General features: G+C 38.0%; 1 long non-coding RNA gene across 1 annotated transcript; it reads right to left on the bottom strand.

Moving 5' to 3' along the window:
• Positions 1-1,436: 1,436 nt before the first annotated feature.
• LOC310898401 lies at positions 1,437-11,397 on the bottom strand. The gene is made up of 3 exons (XR_014583275.1): positions 11,348-11,397; positions 10,918-10,996; positions 1,437-5,929 (listed from the first exon to the last, which is right to left on the bottom strand). It is a non-coding gene; the product is annotated as an uncharacterized lncRNA (long non-coding RNA).
• Positions 11,398-19,571: the final 8,174 nt, after the last annotated feature.

Here is a 19,571-nt window from a genome sequence, read left to right on the forward strand (position 1 = left end):
TTCCTGCAATAGTAGGGTAAGAATCTCAACCCAGGACGTCACTTTCAGTCCCAAATTGTTGACTAGAGACTTATAAAACGTGGGAGACGAAAAAAAAAAAGGACTCTTCACCCTTCTTGTTAGGTAGGACATTTGTATGGGGTACGTGGCAAAGATTCTGAGTTCAAGCTTCCAATGCCAGGTGACTGTTTAATATAAATACTCTGTCTTGTTTACACAGAAAGCTAGGAGAGGTAGGGAGAACAGTGATTCAGCAACTGATATAAAATAAAACAACAATGCGATGAATCAAAAGGGCTAGGGTAATAAAATATGGCCACTGATTCAAGTCCACAAAGCATGAAGAATATGAAGTTTTAAGAGCCATAGGTATATCTCAGCCACTCTGCAGTGCTTTAGTAAGTCAGCAACTTCTAGTATTAAATTCCTTGTGACGTCTGTATACCTTCACTAGCAATGCCTGTTAATCTTGTTACAAGCCTTGCATTGGGTGTGATGGGAAACATACCAAAATCACTCTGTGTACCAGCAACGCACCAAAGAGAAGTTTACCAATGTCTGAGTAGCCACCACCAACTCCCAATGTCACGTCTTCTAAACAAATTCTTCCCCTTGTATACCTGTGTTTCAGCCTGCAAACACCAGTATACTCTCACAGAATGCTGTACTGAAGTTATCACCATCCATTTTAAAACTCAGCAGAGGAAATTTTTGTATTTCATCTAGAGAACTAGAAAGGCATTCCTTTTTGTTCTTCAGTTTCTAAAGTATCTTCACTGAATTTTCTTGTCCCTATTTCATTTTTGCATGTTCCAGTACGTGCTTTGAACTACTTGCCATCTTCCTCTCTTTTAAGCAGCCCTGGTAACAAAAGCATTGTCAGGTTCTCTTCTGAGTGCTGCAGAAGCCTTTTTCCATCTTACACCTATTTTCAATCTCCCTTTTTTCAACACATCTACGTGCTACAAGCATCATAGTGTGTTTCCTTTCTTCCATTCACATCTAAGAAATATATCCATACAATTCCACAATCAAAATCTATTTGAGGTGCCAGCCATTTGCAACTAAGTTTCTCTCTTGTTTTTATTAACTAGCCATTCTGGAATACAGGCTGTGCAATTTTATACTGCCTCTTCTGTTATAAGTGGCTTTACAATTTCTTATAAAAACACCATGTAATTATTCCAATATTAATTCTGTTTCTTTATCAGTTTTTAAAAGTATATCTGCTGACACTTCCTAAAGTATTTTTTTCCTGTTCTTCCGCCTATTCTATGTTATCACTGGGCTGAAAACAAGCAGAAAGCTTGTAGACCTGAATGTGTGGAATGATTCACTTAGGGCAGGGGATGTGCTTTGGAACAAGTTGAAATTCATTTTCTCCCCAAACTACTCTTATTAGTTAAGTTTGTAGTGTGGCCTTCTCTCATTTTTAGGAGGGATGCTAAATACCTGAAGAAGGATGGGAAATAAACTTCCAAGAAGATCAATTCTTGATTTCCCTTTCTCCCAAAATCAGAGAAAAGAACAGTCTTAGTAGAGTAGACTTCCAACAACCCATGAAAAAAATTGAAAATTTTTATTACATATTTAACGTATCTATAGATACTGGAAATCTGTTTCCAGTGCTAGCATACTTACTGTTTTTCTTTTAGACTAGTGGTATGAAATGAGTAATCATTGATATGTGTATTTGACTATGTTTTTCAGATGAATAACCCATGCACTAACTTTTGAACTTACTTCATGTATTTAATAATATAGATTAAATTCTCAACAGCGTAATGGCAAAAGGCTGTGTAAAATAAGAATGTCAATCAGAACAAGGAATTTATTTTTAGATAGGATTTATGTGTCACCAATGCTGATATTCTATAGAAACAAATTCTAGAAAATCTACTGTAAACAATTGCAGGAATTAACTAATATTTTACATCATTGAAATACACATCATCCCTCCTTTTTGAATAAGCATTTTGTTTGCTTTTGTTTTCTAGGTATCTTTCCTCCCTTTCTCCTTCTGGAGGGGGAAGTTTGTTTTGTATTAATCATCACAGTTATTTTCTTTGTCTTTCTACAAATATATTGTAAAACATAGTTCTCTGAATATGGAGCTATTTAGCTTGTATCTTGTTTGCATCTATGAACAACGGAGAATGTTGTTAATCACTTTTAACAAGCATAACTGTAAATCTACGCTGATTACTACTAAAGATTTTCTTGAAACTACAGCTTTTCCTAAAACTTTATAGTTGAACGTTGCTGTAATAATGTTGTCAAGAATCTTAGGTGCTGTTTGTTACCTCAATTTCCCTTTTGATAAACTTTCTTGACTAATGCAATTTGCTTTTGTTTGTTTTTCCCCTAAAAAAAGTCACAAGCTTACATTTTCTGTTCCTTACTTAGGGAATAAGATGAACTGTATTCATTGATTTGAATGCAGCAAATACTTAGATTTTACATCTGAAGTACTTAATATCTAGAACAAGGAAATCTGAGCTCTATTTCCTTTTGCTTGAAATCAGATGAGGAAGGAGAGTAATTTTCTACCCAACACTGTCATCTCTGCTTAGAAACAGTTAATAATCATGTAACCCCGTTACTGCTTATGAGCTACCAAGGAACTATTAGTAGAACGAATAGATAACTGCTGACAGAGGCTTATTGGCCCAAATTTGTGATGGAGGGAGAGCAAATGAAGCACTTCTCTGTACAGAAATCTTCTAGCTCCTTTGCAGTCATGCGTTGATGCTGTCTTACAATGATACATTCCATGTGTTGTCCTGCTCATATGAATGATCTTCTGCATGACCCTGGATGAACCTTTGGTGATTTAGTTGAAGCTATTATCTGTGACTGTGTACATTTATATTAAAGTTTTCTTGGGAGCTTTGAATAATATATTGAACATTTTGCTAAGGGAAATTGATTCTGCTTAGTTTTGTTCCAAGGCTGTGTAAATTACATGCAAGTGGATCAAGATATTTGGAGTAGTGATCTGTTACACTGCGACTTTTCCCATTATCCTATTAATCTATTAGGACAGAGAGAAACTTGGATGATTATCTTCTGCGATTTTTGGATCCATGTGCTTTATTTTTCTATGAATGGGGAAGCGTACCAAAATCCACTATAGAAATGTTCTACATCTTGGTTTGATTATTTGGAAGCCATGATGAATCTTCCTTCTGCACAAGAGAAGTCTGGTGCTTAATGTTGACCCAGTAGGAGTTTTAGAATGAAGTCTGGAGATTCTGTGTATCCGAAGTAGCTATGACCAGTAACAGAGTGATCCTTGGTCATGAGAATCAGAATAAATTAAGTTGAAAGGAATGTCAGGATGTCATCTAGTCCAGCCCACACTGAAAGCAGATCATACTAGTTTTGGGTGCTCAGGGCTTGTCCACATGAATTTTGAGCACTTCCAAGGATGGAGGTTTCACAACCCATCTGTGAAACTTTTTCCAGCGTTCAACCACCCTCATGGCAGCAATTTTTTTCCAGATAACTAACCAGAATTTTCCTGTGGTGATGATCTTCATGTCCATTGTCTCTCATGCTGTCATTTCATCTCCAAAAAGAATCTGACTCAGTCTTCTTTATACCATCCCATTAGGTAGACATCAGCCTTTTCTCATCAAGGCTGAACAAGCCCAGTTCTCACATGTCATGTGAACACAGACTATAAACTGAATTCTGCCTCTAGGAAGATGAACCAAAGAGTCAATCATTTATAACCATCTGTAGATATGTTGCTTGTTGCTGTGTTTTGTACCAGTAGAAGGAAAACTTTTAAGGTTTGTTTTCATTCATATGTTCAAGATACAAGACGTTAGACTAGCTATCCATCCGTATTCTTTCCATCATTGTTGAAGTGTGGATTTTGGGTCATAGCACACAAATCTCTCTCTCCATCTACCCAAATCTTGGGCCTCCTTTACAAATTTGGGTTTATGTTGAACTGAAACAGTTACCATAAGGATAGTATCTTGAGAACAAATTTAATTCACATGCTCACGGCTCAGATCAGTTCTTGAAATCTGCAAAGGCTGGAGTGAAGACAGAAGTGGTTCCTCTCTCTGATTTATTTCATCTCTGTGAAACAGCTGAGAAGGCACTCTTAAAGGAACTCATTCCAATACAGGCAATTTGAGAGGTGGAATAAAAAAAAAAGATGGGATTGGTGGAAATAAAGGCATTGGTAACAGTAGGGCATGACTGGAAGTTAAGGATAGATCATGAAAATAAAAGAGCAAACTGTAATTACTGTGTGACAGGCAAATGGTCACAGAAATCACTGTGTACATCTTAACAAGCTCAGGGTTTTGTGGATCTAAGTCATTGAGGAACAGAAAATTACTTCTTTTTCTTTTAACTCCACAGTAATTTATTTGTGGGCAAGATAAGAGGAAAAAATAATACAAATATTGCAAGAGAGGAGTCATGGAAACCATTGAGTTGCATTTCTGTGGAGTAGCGGGGGGAAATCATTGGTAGAAAGGGGAGGAGAAATTTGCATTTCAGCCACTGTTTTGAATAATGAAATATTTATTCCCTAGGAGAAGAAAAATGGAAACAATAGAGCTGTGTTTATAGTAAAATGGTCATTTGTCCAGACTCTGATTTGTGGTTCATCAATACCTCTTTGTGAGAGGTACTTCCCTGAAATATGCCTTTGTTTCAAATGGAATGCATCCAGGGGCGTATAGTGCAAGGAGTCTCAGTTGGACAGGCTTAAACAAACAATAAGACAGTGCAAGGACTGAAATTAAAATGTGTATATACTTTTTTCTGTGCCATGTTCTATTCATTACCTGATTAAAGCACAAACCAAAACAGTATGTCCTGAAGCTTCCAACCAGATGAGTTACAGCTACGTTAATTTTTTTTTTTAAAGGGAAATGCAACATCTCTCAAAAGGCAATTACCACGCTTTTCATTCTGATTGTTTGACTAGGTTCTAAATGATGAAAATAAACTGCAAAGCTCTTTCTATTTTTGTTTGTTCACAAGGACAAACACCAGCTTTTTTGTCTTTTCCCAGACCACTGAGCCCAGCAATCCAGGGTTATACTTAGAGGTGGTAACAGAGATGACTTCAGGGCACTTTCAGTGCAATACATCTATGTTCTCAACAGGCCATCTGCTTGCCCGGAGGCTGCAATAGTTTTTCTTCTCTCCATGCCCCAGTATTATTTGTTGGGAGCAATTAAGAACTAGGAATCTTGTATTAATACATTTTTGTTGGTCGTTTCCCTGTTGTGATGGCAGCGTGTTTTAAGGCTTCCTTTCTCTGTCACAGAACCACAGCATGGCCTAGTCATAGCAGAAGATTTTGATCACAAGGAGACCTAGGAATAGGGATCTGTTTCTGCTTCAGTGCTTTTTTTCTGCAGTAAATCTTTTCTCTTCCATTTGCTAAACATAAGTGTCAAGAACATTTCCCCAGATTCCTTGTCAGCCTAGTGTACATTTGGAAACCAATTGGCTGCATCCTACCTCTCTGTTTCTTACTTTTGCCAAATGCTTGAGTCAAAAGGAGCGGTCACCAAGAAGTATAAAAGATGACTGCTGTATTATAGTCAGATAGAGATGGTACTCTACCAGTGGAATCGCATAGTGCTGCTCTAGAGGCAGATTAGTCTGCAGCGAGGCTAGATGAGGCAGAGCTCTGCCACCTGTTTGGTGGTGCTGCAGGTGGTGTTTTTTTTCTTTTTTTTGTTTTTCCCATCAGTAAAGTGATTTACATATATTTTTGATACAACAGAGTTCTACCAAAGCAGTAAACAGCATGCAAGGATACTGTGATCTCCACAGCAAAATGACGTACCAGAAGGCTGGCTTCCAAGGAGCAAGGTGAACACAGTTGAGAAGCAGGGTGCAAAGTAAGGACAAGGATAGTAGGCAGGGGAGAGACAGTTTCTGCCACCTGTTGTAAGAACAGCAATTGCCATAGTATCAAGGGATAGATATGACTAAGAACCAGAAAGTGAGGAACTACAGGAATAATAAATCATAGAGAACATAAGTGAAGGCAGAGAATTAGGAGCATCTGAATATCACGGTGCATGGAGAGTTGACAGAAGTCAGAACAAGTCAAAGAATTTTTGAGGTGACTTGTTCATGGCAAGGTTGGCAATAGTTTCTTTGTTGTATCCATATGATAGCTTGGTTTCAATAGCATGAGCATCTTTATGTCTGCACAAATAATTGCCTTGTTCTGGTCACAGAACAAAACATAAATTCAGCCCAATGAAATGAACAATGTTTTGGCTACTGAAATAGTACTAGTGAAAAACATTGCAGTTACTTTCAACAAAATGAAAGAAATTATAATAAAATTTAGCTGTTCATAAACATTCACAACCACAGGGATAAGCAGATGGTGTCACACCTTGCTCTCTGGCATGGATCAAATCCTTCCTCTCACCAATGGGTCTTTAAAAATCTCTCTCACTCCCAGGGTAATGCTACCTGTCCTTCGCATCATCACAGTATTAAAGAATACTAGTGTTGTCTTTCAATATCATTCGAAATATCAAGGAAAAGCAATGTTTTCTGATCATCAGCAAGTATGGACATACATAAGTGCAACATCTTAGCAGATAAATCATGAAAGACTTGTCCTGCCATATGGTGGTTTCTGCTTGTTGGAACATTTAGAGAGGAAGATATAAGCTTGAGCCTCTTTAAATAGAAAGAGGTTTGAAATCCAGTATTATTTTTTTTTAACCAAGGAAAATGGCATATAATTAAAAAGATTATGAATAAAATAAGAGCTTTAAAATAGTTGATTCTAGAAGTATTTTCAGCCTAATTCACATTCAGTTTTGAACTAATAGATACGTTTTGGGGTGAATAAATTCACAATGAAACAAAAAAGTTGCAGTGTTCTAATTGTTGTGCTGCATGCAATACATCTAAAACATTGGGAGTCAAAACATTCCTCAGTTTTATGCTTACATATTACAGCTATTTGTTACAACAAAGGCGTAATGTTAAGATGGTAATTTAGACATAGGATTCATTGTTAGCATTAAAAGCCTCACTGAGGTCTGCAAAAATGCTGTAAAATTATATTGCTGTATAAGCTTCCAAGCACAGATGTGGGGAAAAAAAGGATGAAAGACAGCTGTAGGTATCTCATTCTGTTTGAGTGAGGTGCAGTACTGGTGAAGTTACTTGTCTTTAAAGCATACAGCAAGAGAAACATTACTAACAGGCCACTTTATATCTGCTGTGGGATAAAGATCCCGTAAATGTTTTTCTTAAGTTATAAAAGAGGGTGTATCCTCACAGCATGAAACCTTGAGCTATCACAAGATCTTAATTCTTGTCTTACCCGTCAGAAAGGATCTGCTGGAGTTCATTTGCTTCTTTTCTGCCAGAACAGATGGCACAGAGGCAAAAGGTGCCGGAATAAGTGAGGTCAAGTCAGCAGAGCAGTCAGGTAATTGTAAAGACACTGTTTCATTATGTGACAAGTAAGGACATGATACTGATAGTGACTCAGAAATTGTTTTGTAATCCTTGCTGTACTGCAAGTGTTGATTAGAAATAACCCTCAAAAACTTGACTCCAAATTGTAATTAGGTGTGAAATATCATACAAACCTTAAGGTATCTGTGAAACGGTATGCAAGTGGTATTAGTGTGGCTATTGTGTAGAGAATAGCAACCGAATTTTAGACAGGAGTTGCTGAAATGCTTTTAAGTCGCATAGTAAACATGAAATCAAACACACCTGACCCTGTGACTTCTGATGTATAATGTGTGGTTATAGCTTATGTTGATCAAACCATGCATTTAAGGAGTTATACAATTAGTGTAATCAGTAAGAAAGCATTGTCATCTGTTTCTTAAGCATCGTTGATGAGCTTCTCACAAAGTGAGTGTCCCACATCTACGTAGCTGGAAACATTTACGTAGATACCTTCCATACGTTGTATGCCAAATGAGTGAGTATGGTGCCTAGCACAAGTAGAGGCCGCCATTTGGGGTGCTCTGCATGGTAATAATTGACTCTACTTTTAAATGATATTGCGAGTTTTGCTGGGTCACTAAACTCTCTAAGTGTAGGAAATTGAATCTTAAATTACTCTAGCGTTCTTGATCATTAACGTTGCTTGCCTTATGGGGAGTCTAAAAAAGGAGTGTTCGTATGAGAACAGACCACTTTTGGACTAGGGTCTCTAAGACTCCTTATCCCAGAGGCAAGAACCTGGAAAACTTCTGGTCCCAGGCTTTGAGGAGAGGTATGAATGAAAATCTTTGTTCAGTTTGTCGTTGAGAAGTCAGTCACATCTCCATTCACTGTAGGTTTCAAAATAAATTTTAAATTATTTATACACTATCACAAAATACTTTGTTTAAAGGGAATTAATATTTTTCCAGTGCTAAAACTTCTGAACATCCCCAGCAAGTCTTCTCATGTATAGGCCTTAATGTTGCAGTCTCATACTGGCTCATACAAATTCCTATTCCAAAATAGCAACATCTAGTAGATGAAACATTTAGTAAAACAGTTAAACAACTAGAAAAATGTCTGCGTAAGGTTGGAAGTTATACTATTTTTTTTAACAGCTGCATCTAAAGGCCAGAGTTATGTCCTGCTGCAATATCAAAATAATGTTAGGAAATAATTATACGCCAGCTATATGAAACAAGAAACTACAGTTAAGGCTCTGACTTTTCTGTTGTAGACTAATCCCTTGGAGTTTAGTGGTTGTGTTTACCTCTCAAATTTTGACTAATTTGGGGTCTGCAACAATACCAATTAGCACTGAAAATCAAGGAACTGTACTGCTATCCTGCTCTTCATGCGCTGCTGTTGTGAAAAAAGCTAAAACTTAAAAAAGCCTTACTCTGTAAAGTACTACTATTATTTGTACTATCTAACATTTCATACAGTTGCAGATTCTAATAAGGTTAAAGACCAAATAAAAAGCAAATCAATCATTTAAGGTTTAAGAGACTTGTGATTTATGATCCTCTATTAGGGCATTGCATTAAGAAGTTAGTTAATTCTTCTGTGCCATCAAGGCAGAGGTGGAGGAATGAGTGTTGATGTCTTATTTGTGTTTGCAAGTCAGTCCTTTCATTTTGTGCAATTTCTTATTTTGGCTGGGTTGACTTTCATCGCTGAGGTAGAGTTTGAAATACCTGACTGATGCTTGTGCCACAGGTGTGGTGGTTGGTGAATAACCTAATTTCCCAATCATAGTTGTAGTGATGCTTTCTTTTTTAAAAAAAAACATTTTGGTGAAATTAGGATGAGAATTTAACCATGGAATGAAGAAACTGGCAGTGACTTGTTCTTTGTGAGATGCTGGGAGGACTTCAGTGAGGCTTAAATAGAGGCTTAACTCTGTCTCTCTCCACAGGGATAAACTTCCTGTTTGTCGTGCTTAGTTTTAAACATCTTCTAAGAGAGAAGGAAAGGGTTGTAAATATGTGACCCTGCGTAATGAATCCTGCAGTAACAAGCTCATGTGGAGGGACCCATGCTGAGTGTTTAGATTTCCTGTGTGATGTTCAAAGGGCATCAGGAGCTGGGTACCGCACAACTCTCTCTTGCTTTCAAATGACCCTCCAGCCCATCTAGTCTACCAACCATCCGTATAGAGAAACTGCCTTTGAAGCCCACTAAAGATCCGAATAAATATTTCAATTCTTCTTATCACTGGTATAAGAACAGATGCTTGGTGAAGACAATTCCCTTCTTAATCTTCATGCTTGACTCACTCGTAGGCAAAAATCACTGGATCGTGTCATAGGCTGAAGTTTGCCTCGGCAATCCATGCAGTTTTAATCTATTTACAGTGGCAGGACTGGATTCTCCCCCAACCATGCCTGTAAATGTCAGTGCACTGATATTTAGGTGTATATCTACCTAAAGCATCATCAATTGAAGAGGCATTAGCTTTAGGCTATATGTGGACCACTGGATTCATGAGTACAATTTGGAAATCATTTGTACGTGTGACTAGGAATGGTGAGGGCTTGGAGAGCTGAAGAAAACAAAAATTGACCACTTCTACTGTGCATGACTACTTAGGAAAAAGGTTTCTTAATAGCATATACATCATTTCTTTCCAGCAATAGTTTCCTGGAGGATGGGAGGTGAGGTATAGATTATGTGTCGAAGTCATTATACAAATGTCACAAATTACTGTGATGCAGCCATGATTGTCTAAGTATCCTATAAGGAGATAACAATTTTTTTCTCCAAAAAATATTACTGCTTTGTATAGTTTCCCTGGAAAGATTAGGAACTTCATGGACACAGAACGTTGGCTGCTCTCTGCCTTTTGAGATACACCTCGAAAAGATGGTATAAGTGAATTGTGGGCCACAGATGAAGCAGTGTGTTCCAAAAGGGATATATTAGAAAAAAGCAAAAGAGGGGAATTTCAGTTCAGAACAAGAATGCACTGCCCTCTTATTGTATAACTTTACATAGTGTGGGTCAGGTAATATTACTATTGGACTTTATTTCATTGCATGCACGAAGTCAAACTCTTTTCTCTGTCAAATCTGTGCTATTCCATTAATAGATGAGCAGGAAGATCTGTAGCAAAGTGAATGTTTGTAAGTGCTAAACCCAGCTCAGATGCGTGGTAAGGCTCATCATGGGATGAGTGTGAATCCTCATTAAGGTACAACTCGCCTGTTAATAACAATGCATCTCAAAGAATGCTGTGTGTTGAACATACGTGCATAATAAAACGTTACAGAACAAAATATTGGGGGGCATTTAAATCATACTGGAAAATGTGGTATCTTTAACAGCATTTTATATCAAATGAAGCATCAGAGGTATAACTGACGACAAAATGTGGTAAGATCAGGGCAAATCAACTCTGTCTCTCTGCCTATCTACTTTCACTCTCATAAACCAAAGTTTTTACAGACCCACCTTAGCCAGGTAGAGAAGTCAGGTTAAAAAACTGCTTTGTCTCACCACAAGTGTATAAAACAGCTGGATGAAAGTGGTTCTGTAAATAGAAGTAAAACAACAGATGAGCACAGCCTTCAGATTACTGGGCTACAAAGGAGTAAATGAACAAAGATTTTATTACTGAGATTATTGTTGAATTCAGTCTATAATTTTTTTTTACTCTTGCTGACTTAAGAGAAATATGAAAATACATGGCAATTTGCAAGAAATCTATATAACTTCTGTAAGCTGCGATTCATAATAAATTAATATGGGTATAATGTGAATGAGAATCCCTAGCATTACATATTCCTAGTGTATATCCATTGATATTGTGCTTTGCTATAAATGTTTTTAAAAAGCATTGGACTTGGAAGCTTAATTATGTATTGAGTTAGGATGTACTTACTAAAGTCTGTCGAGCTTGAGGCTGCCTGAAGTTTCCACAACAGAAAAGTGATCCTAACAATGAGTAAGTCAAGGTAATTAGAGTAACATGATAAATCTGGCTAGTTACAGCAGTGACTGTCTTCCCAGCATGCTGCTGTTTGCTTAGTCATTGCAATCTCTTCTAAGAGAAGTCCATGATCCGTATCAGGATTTTCCAGCTGAAATCCTGTATCATAAGTACATTGTTCATGACACTGGATTAACAGCACTGGCTTTATACTGGCTTTTTGGTTCACCTCCCTACAAAAATGTAGTCTGTGAAATAATTTTAGAAACTTCTCTGCAATATGTATTTGAAAGGATTTCACATTAGAATTGTAGTTAACCGTTTTTTAAAAGTTTTACTGCAATGCAATCATAGCATGAGGAAGTCTTAATGAATTTGATAGAAGTCATGTAATTTGTGTTGCTTACGCCATGTACTTTTGCATATATTGTCTTTTGTGTATTTAAGTGGTCAATAAAATCAACACATTTATAATTTAAGTTCAGAGGGCTCCCGTGAGTCATAACTCAGGAGATCTAGTTCCAGTTGCTTCATTTGTCAGATTTTTGTGACCTCATTCACATTACTCGATCTTTTGTTGCCTCAACAGAATGGCTTTGAAATTAACATCAAACCAGTTACTTCTTCCCCAAGCTTTTTCCAGCCATCTTTGATGCCTAAAGGGTAACTAATTCTAAATGTTCCTTGTAGCGGGGTTGGGAAGGAATAGCATAGATTTTGCAGCATCATTCAGAAAAGCTACTGGGGAGAAAAATGCAAAGGTTTCACATTGAAAATAAAGGTTGTCTTGTCACCTTGATGTTGAATAGCGATTCTTCTCAGTGTGTGACAGCAATATCCCCAGACAATCAAATCTACGTAACCTTTGTTGAATGGACTCTTTCAACATTGGAAGATAGTTCTAGCTATGCAACCACTTCATATGCTGTTTATTTATGTTGAATGGCATTTGTTTGTGCAAACCATAAGGCGACCAAAGCTAAAAATCCAGAGTTCTGGGTTTCTTATTTTTAATGGGAAGAAACTTCATGTTATAATATCTTTGACGTAGTTGAACTATGTAGTTAAGGAGTAATTAGTTTTTATTGTAGCATAAAATCTCGGTCAGCAATGTAGTAAAAGATCTTTTAAGCCAAATCAGAGAATGGTTATATGCTGTGGTATTAAAAAACCTTCTTGGTGCTAGAATGCTTTAAGGAAAATTGGCACTGTTCTTTTGCACAGTTCCTCTGCATGGACAAGCCTCTCTGACCTTGTAGCTTTCCCCAGTGCGTTAATGATTCAAGAATTGTAACATTGCAGGATCAAATTAGTTATGCTTTAATGCCTTTGGAGGGTAGTTTGGTTCTGTACCAGGCTCTCCCAGACCTGCCGCTCTGACATAGCTATGCTAAATCGATGCATTAGCGTAAGGAGGTGTGACTTAGAAATGTGTTATGCGTAGTTAAAATTGTACTAGGACTAGGGACTTCCAGTTAAATTACCCAAACTTCTCATTAAATTATCTATCTTTTCGGAATCCCTGTGTAAATCAGTAGTTTGTCCAGCTGCATAGTTTGACCTCTTAATCTCTAAAGGGCAGAATCCCAAATTCCTCAGCAGATGCTATGCAGCAGGAAACCTGGGACTGTATTCCGACTCTGGCTGCAGGGACATGCTCTGGCCACATCCCTGTGAGCATCAGGGCAGGCCTGGGGGGGCACACTAGCCCTCTGCATTATCCTGCTCCCTGTTGGATGAAGTTTGAGGAAGGGGAACAGGGAGGCAGTTCTAGAGGACACTGATGGGGAGAGCAGCACTATAAGGTTTTTTGAGAGCAGTGATCAACCTGCTCCACAGCTTAGATGTATTCAAAGACAGGTAGTATGTGTGGAAAACCTGGCTCTTCACATTCTCTACGTGAAATCTTTGAAGTGCTGCTGGGTCCCTTCCAATATCTAGTTCAAAATCTAGATACAGGTTTGACCTTTTCTTAATATGTTTTGTATTTTAATCATAGCACAGTCTTTTCTGATCGGATCTTTGTATATTTACAAAGAGAGATACTTTTTTTTTTTTAATGCTTATTGCATGAGCAAATTAAATTGCTCTTTTGATGAAGAAGGCTGATGTGAGGGCAATGCCACTAACAACTTTGTTGCTGTTTTCTGCGGAGCTCTGGATGCTTTCCCTTTCACAAACTTAGTGTGAACTCTAACACTTTTTCTTCCTGTTAACGTAAACTGCACACGTTGTCTAGGCCTCTTTAAAGAATAACCAGAAGAACCTAATGATCCTGCTTGCTCCCTGTGGAATTCAGAACAGAATTCTAAAAAACGGCCCATTATATATATATAGTTTTTATTTTGATGTGTTGCTGTTTTGATTCATTCTTAGATTAGATTAAAAGCCCTTTATTGTACCTGTCCCTTGTTTCTGACTGCACTATGTCATTGAACATGGTGAGCTCCATGTTAGATACCAGGAAGTTACACTTTTCAAGGTTTTACAAACAGCAGACTCACTGTAACGTCATTCATTAACCAGTCATACGAGCTGTTTTATGGGAAAGCCCACTTTCCACTGCTGTACTGCTTCTCCCAAGCAGGACTTTGAGAACCCTTGACTTCACCCTAGCTATGGCTGAATAGAATAAGTATGTGTTGTTTATGCCTGTTAAATAAAAGGCTATTAAGTAAAGAACACAACTATAAGTACATTTAGAATCAGACAATCATGTTTATGAACATAACCCAAATATTGACATATCATTGAGACCTTAAAGATGTAGCTTTAAGGTTGGTGAGTAATAATACAACGAAATAACAAAAATGTGTTATATAAGTCTTTAATCCCTTGGCAATGTATTTTTATATAACTTGCATACTTGCTGCTGTGATCTATGACAGCATCCAAATAGCACCCCTAACAGCATTATAGGTAACATGCTGTTTTTTAATGCAAGTCACAGGTATGTGCTCTAAGGATTCACTCAACATTTCCTTTCAAGTCAGAATCTATGCAGATTTCTTACCTTTGAAGAGGATGCTCTCAACCTTTCCTCTAAAGTTAGTTCAAATTTCTTACTTCTCAAATGCATCGTTTGCAGCTTTGACAGTATAGTTACTATTTCACTAAAAGGATAATACAGAGAGTTGCGGTGTTCTTCTGTTGTTTCTGCCAATTTCCTTTTATATATATATATATATATAAAATCTTGTACTTGGTTATTCTAAATCTATTTTATAGTGACTGCAGTAGTAATAAATATGGATAAAAACATTCTGTTAAATGTATTAATCGGTAAAGGAAAGCTGAAATTTCATTCATATCCACAGGAAATAATGGGTATTGTTATGATTAGAAACTCCCCCAAAAGCCCTATTTAGCCAGGCAGTTTGTAGATAATGAAGACTATTGTTTAGTTTTCATTAGTGCAATTGTTTGTATAAAGACTATTGTGGTACTGCTGCCACGGGTGCCTGGTTTTGTGCTCACATTGCTGCTTATGTAGTACATTTATCTGTTACATGCTACAAATTTGGGAAGTTCCTAGAACTAATTTTGCACTTTCGTTAAGTAAAGTACCCACATTCCCACAGATCCAAAGCTGCAAGGGCTCCTGTCTCTTCTCAGAAAGAAAAGCTTATAGCAATGTCTGCAATATTGTGGCAGTAAAGGCATTTTCTTTTTTCCTTAAAGGAGTGGTAATGAGATATCATTCAGCTGATCTAATAAACTTGTTCTTTGGAACAGCTGCCAACCAGCAGCCCTGTAGAAGACTTTCAAATGAATGTGAATACAGACAAGATGTTTAAAAGTTTTAGAGGTACCCTTAGAAAGTGAGAGGATCAGCAATCAGAATAATGAGATTAAATACTCTAAAGTATTGCAAATTCTTTTTGTTCCTCGGAGCTCCCAAAGGAGTCACTGGTGTAAACAAAAGTAAATGATTATTGGTTGGGGGAAGCAATTTAAACCACCAGCTGCTTTCTTTGTGATGGCTTGTTAGCTACACTATATTTTTTTTTTATGAAGAGCCTTTATGACAGGAAAAATTATGTCCTGATGCTATGATTCGTTATTTTATTAAATTGCCTCTCTTGCAGAATATTTAGTATCTGTCTCCTTGGTTTTACTCTAGTGAGTAAACCCACAGAAGAACATTTGCTCCTAGACAGAAATGAAGAGTCAGTTTTAGTAGCAGAGGATCAAAGAGCGAGCTGTTAAATCCTCCTCCAAATTTCCACTTCTGTAGTCATACCGAATCATAAAACAGCCCAGGTTGAAAGAGACCTCCAAAACATTGTCCGGCCTGGCCTTTTCATGGAGCATGGAGCTTAGACAAGATTATCTTAGCACCCTGTCCAGTTGCATCTTAAAGCCTCCACTAATGGGAACTCCACAGCGTCCCTGGGGAGGCTGTTCCAGTGATAGCTCTCACTGTTAAAAAAAAAAAAAAAAAGTTTTTTATATCAAGATGAAACCTCGCCCAGCCCAACTAGTTCCCGTTGCCCCTTTTCCTGTCAATGCCTCTCGTGAAGAGAGCGACTCAGCCCACTTTGCAGCTGCCCTTTAAAGACTGGAAAGCTGTGGTGAGGTTCTCCCTGAGCCTTCTCTTCTCCAGAGTGATCCCTGTGTCATTTTACAGCTCTGTCTCTGGTCTTGCAAAGTGTTTTTGAGTTAACTCTATAGCAGGGAAAAGCAGCTAGGAATGTTTTAATATTATATCTTACATATCTGTGCATATAGAGACAAACAAAAGTCTGTTTCTTGCAATATTTGGAGTCAGAGATTCATGGCTAAATCCAAATGCTGCTTTGTGCTCCAATGTCACAAGATGAACTCGAGGGGGCTACCACTGCCCCCTGTGCTTACCCTTCTCAAAGGCACCGAGGGAGTGTAGTTCCTCATACTCTGCTGTGAGAAACTCTCTGAAAGTCCATGGCAATGAAGCAGCAGGGAACAACGTATTCCAGCTGTAGCCACCTACAGAGCCTGGAACTGCACGCTTCAACAGCGCTGTTATGGCTGTCACAAAGGTTTTGAAAACCCAATTCCAGTATTGTCAGTCCAAATACTCTAGATGCAACAAAGGAAGATATGCACAATAAAGATTATTTGCAAAACAGGTTGACTACATGCTGTCAAAATCATAAAAATATTTGTCAGACGAGTATAGAACAGGGAAAAGAAACATTCTCTCCTATTTCTCCCCAATAAATTAAATTCTCATGAGGTATTAATGACCAGACCCCTTTGTAATTAATGTTCTGTGTACATTTAGGACAAAGTTTGATAACTTGCCTGTATACTTCTTAAAAGAAGAACGGGCTTGAGATAGAAATTTGGAAGAAAAGTAGTGATTGGGGAATAGGTCTAGATTTTGCAAGGAATCCTCCAAACCGTAAAGAAATCTTATTTAAAATGACTAAGTTGTGGTTTAGGATAACAAGAGAGATTATCACCTTCCTAACCAGCTCAGAAAATTCATTTAAGGGTACTTAGTTTTCTATTTTCCTCTGAAGTCTGATAGTGACCTTGAATTCTGGTAAAGCTCCTTCTTTTTAGAAAAAATAGCTTTGCTACTGCTGTGAAATAGCCAATGTGTTGGACCTTGCCTTTGAAAAGCCGATCACATTCTCCGCACACTTAGATTTGCCACTGAATTAATCTTACCTACTTCTAAACCCTCAGCATAACCAGTTTCAGAGCCCTTCATTGCTGCTGCTGCCGCCGTGCTGGTGAGTGGACCAAGCAGAGAGAGGGCACCAGTGTCTTCTGGCTGTTGTGTTCCTCAGAGCCTGCTGCTGAGAGGCCACAAGCAGAGTTTCTGTCCATGGTTTAAGCTATAACTAAGATGAATCCTTGACTCTAAAGTTAGGTAGGTAAAAGGAGGAGGAAAGATGTTGTAAGGAAAAGTGATCTCTGTTTAACTCAGCAAGGCTTTTAATAATCTTTCAGCACTTTCAGAGCACTTTCAGAGACGACTGCTTTATTCAGACACGGTTTTTACCTTTTGAAGTAAGCAAAATAGAACTGTAGTTTCAAAGGTGTAGGCTGTATTTGACTATTCATACTCTCTACTTCCATGGATGTTGCCACCGTACAGGTGAGTGAGCCCCTAGGGGATGTTCTCTTATCTTTTATGTTTTTTTCTTAGCAAATTATTGCAGCTCTAGCATGTGGCTCTTCAACTTTTCAGGTCTAGTTTGGGGAGTTTGGGGATATCACAGTTTGGAAATCAGCTGTAAAGATTAACAAGTAGATATCGATAATGAGACATTTGTTACTTCCACTCACGTTGTTAAGAACTTTGGCATTCCTCTGACGTTAGCAGCCCAGAGCTTTGCCGTGCTTTTGCTGCTTTTTCGTTCCTCCCTGCAAAGTAATCAATAGCCTGACCTGGTTACCTTGCAAATCCTGTCGTGTCACATTAGCCTCCTCGGATCCATATGTATGCATGTGGACTTGCTCACAGGATTAAGGATTCTGGGTTTGGCCAGAAGTTTTCTCACTAATCCGTGCTCCTTTGTCTAACACCTAGCAACCAGATAAGCTGTAGCAGAAACGCCCCAAAGAGCTGTGAGGTTGTGCAGTCACAAAGGTTTTGCAGAAACTGAGAACCCAGGCTGATAGACTTAGATCGATATAAGCAAAGCCAAAGGTTTGCGTTAGTGGGATTATTCCTGTGGAAAGCGTTTCTTGGTGGAGCTCAGCCTTATGTAGCGGGGGTGTGCTAAAGCGTGGCTGATCAGAACTGAGATGATGTGCTGTATGGCCTAAATTGTGACCAATATTAGTAAGATGTTGTATGCAGGTGGTGGAATTGGGCACTTTAATTTACTTCTTAGCAAGTCAGAGGGGATTAGTGAAATACTGAATGCCTTTCATTTCAGTGCAGTTTGGCTGAGAAGTTGAATGTGCTTTCGGCTTGCACTGTTTTGCTCTTACACCTGTAATTGCCAAGGATTTTTTTTTTTGTGGCCCTAAAAAATCAAAACAAATCGTTGTATTGATCTGATGAGCAGGACAGTCACGTCTAGGAGAACAAGCTGTACTCAAATGTTTGATGCCTGAATAATGTTCAGGGGTGGAGGGGGCAAATTAAAAAGGAAGAGGCAGACTTCCGTATGAAATGAAGCTTCCAGTACTGACAGGGCATGCTGCCAACCCGAGGCAAGCTGTGTATGTAGGGTCTGCCTATGTGTCTGTCCTTCTGTATTTCCAGATCGTTCACATTGTAGATCTGCTGGAGCAACAGTGGTAAGACTGCAGAGGTGGTTTGAAGTGAAGAAGAAATGAAGAGAATTCTGAAGATTATTAATCCTAGAAAAACTAGAAGTGTTTCAACTTACCTAGTTTTCTGTTGGAAGCTTTTTGCTTTTACTGGTTGTTAAGTTTGGGTTATTTATATTTCCACTTGTGTCAGTGCATGGAAATTCATGAGTAGAGACATATTCAAAGTGAGATATAAGATCACACTTTAAAATGAGTAACTTACTGTACACTTGATGATCATCATCAGCAACTAATCTATCAGTCAAAATTCAAAGTAGAATTCATGATTTTGTATAGGACAGCCATGTGTCTCTGATCTTATAATAGACTTGTAAACCTTTATTGATTAGCACAGAAGTTTCCCTGTATTTATCCAAAATATGAGTGTTTATCATGAAAAATGATATACTAAAGTGTAATTTTCTCTATTTCTACAGTCATATCTGTGTAGCACATCCAGTTTCAATGAACCTGACAGTCTGCAACCACCATTCAGTTCATGCTGAGTTGACTCAGTTTCAATTACAAATGTTGCTGGTGCAGTAAAAAGGGCAGGCAGCTGTTAGCTGCCTTTTAGAACAAGGAGACTGGTGAAAATAACAGATCTAGTTGATTGTATCAACAGGAGCGTTGCTGTTAGGACAACTGCAACTCTTCTGGCTGTGTTTACTCTAAGGACTTCAGCACCAGGCTAACTCATGTTACACTGAAATAGGCATTGAATTCTCATGCCAAGTCAAACAGCAGATTTCAGGTTTGAATGCAAAAACTTTTGCTTCAGGAGGACAGTTTATTGTGTATTTTTTTCTAAAAAGTTTTAGATTATGTTTTTGTTATGTCATGTTTGTTTAGTAGGTCTGGGGTGGTTAAGGGATGCCCTTTGGAATTTTGACTGTTCCAAAAAAGAACCAGCAGT

Source organism: Anser anser (genome assembly GCF_964211835.1).
Source record: "Anser anser genome assembly, chromosome: 4".
Taxonomy (NCBI): domain Eukaryota; kingdom Metazoa; phylum Chordata; class Aves; order Anseriformes; family Anatidae; genus Anser; species Anser anser.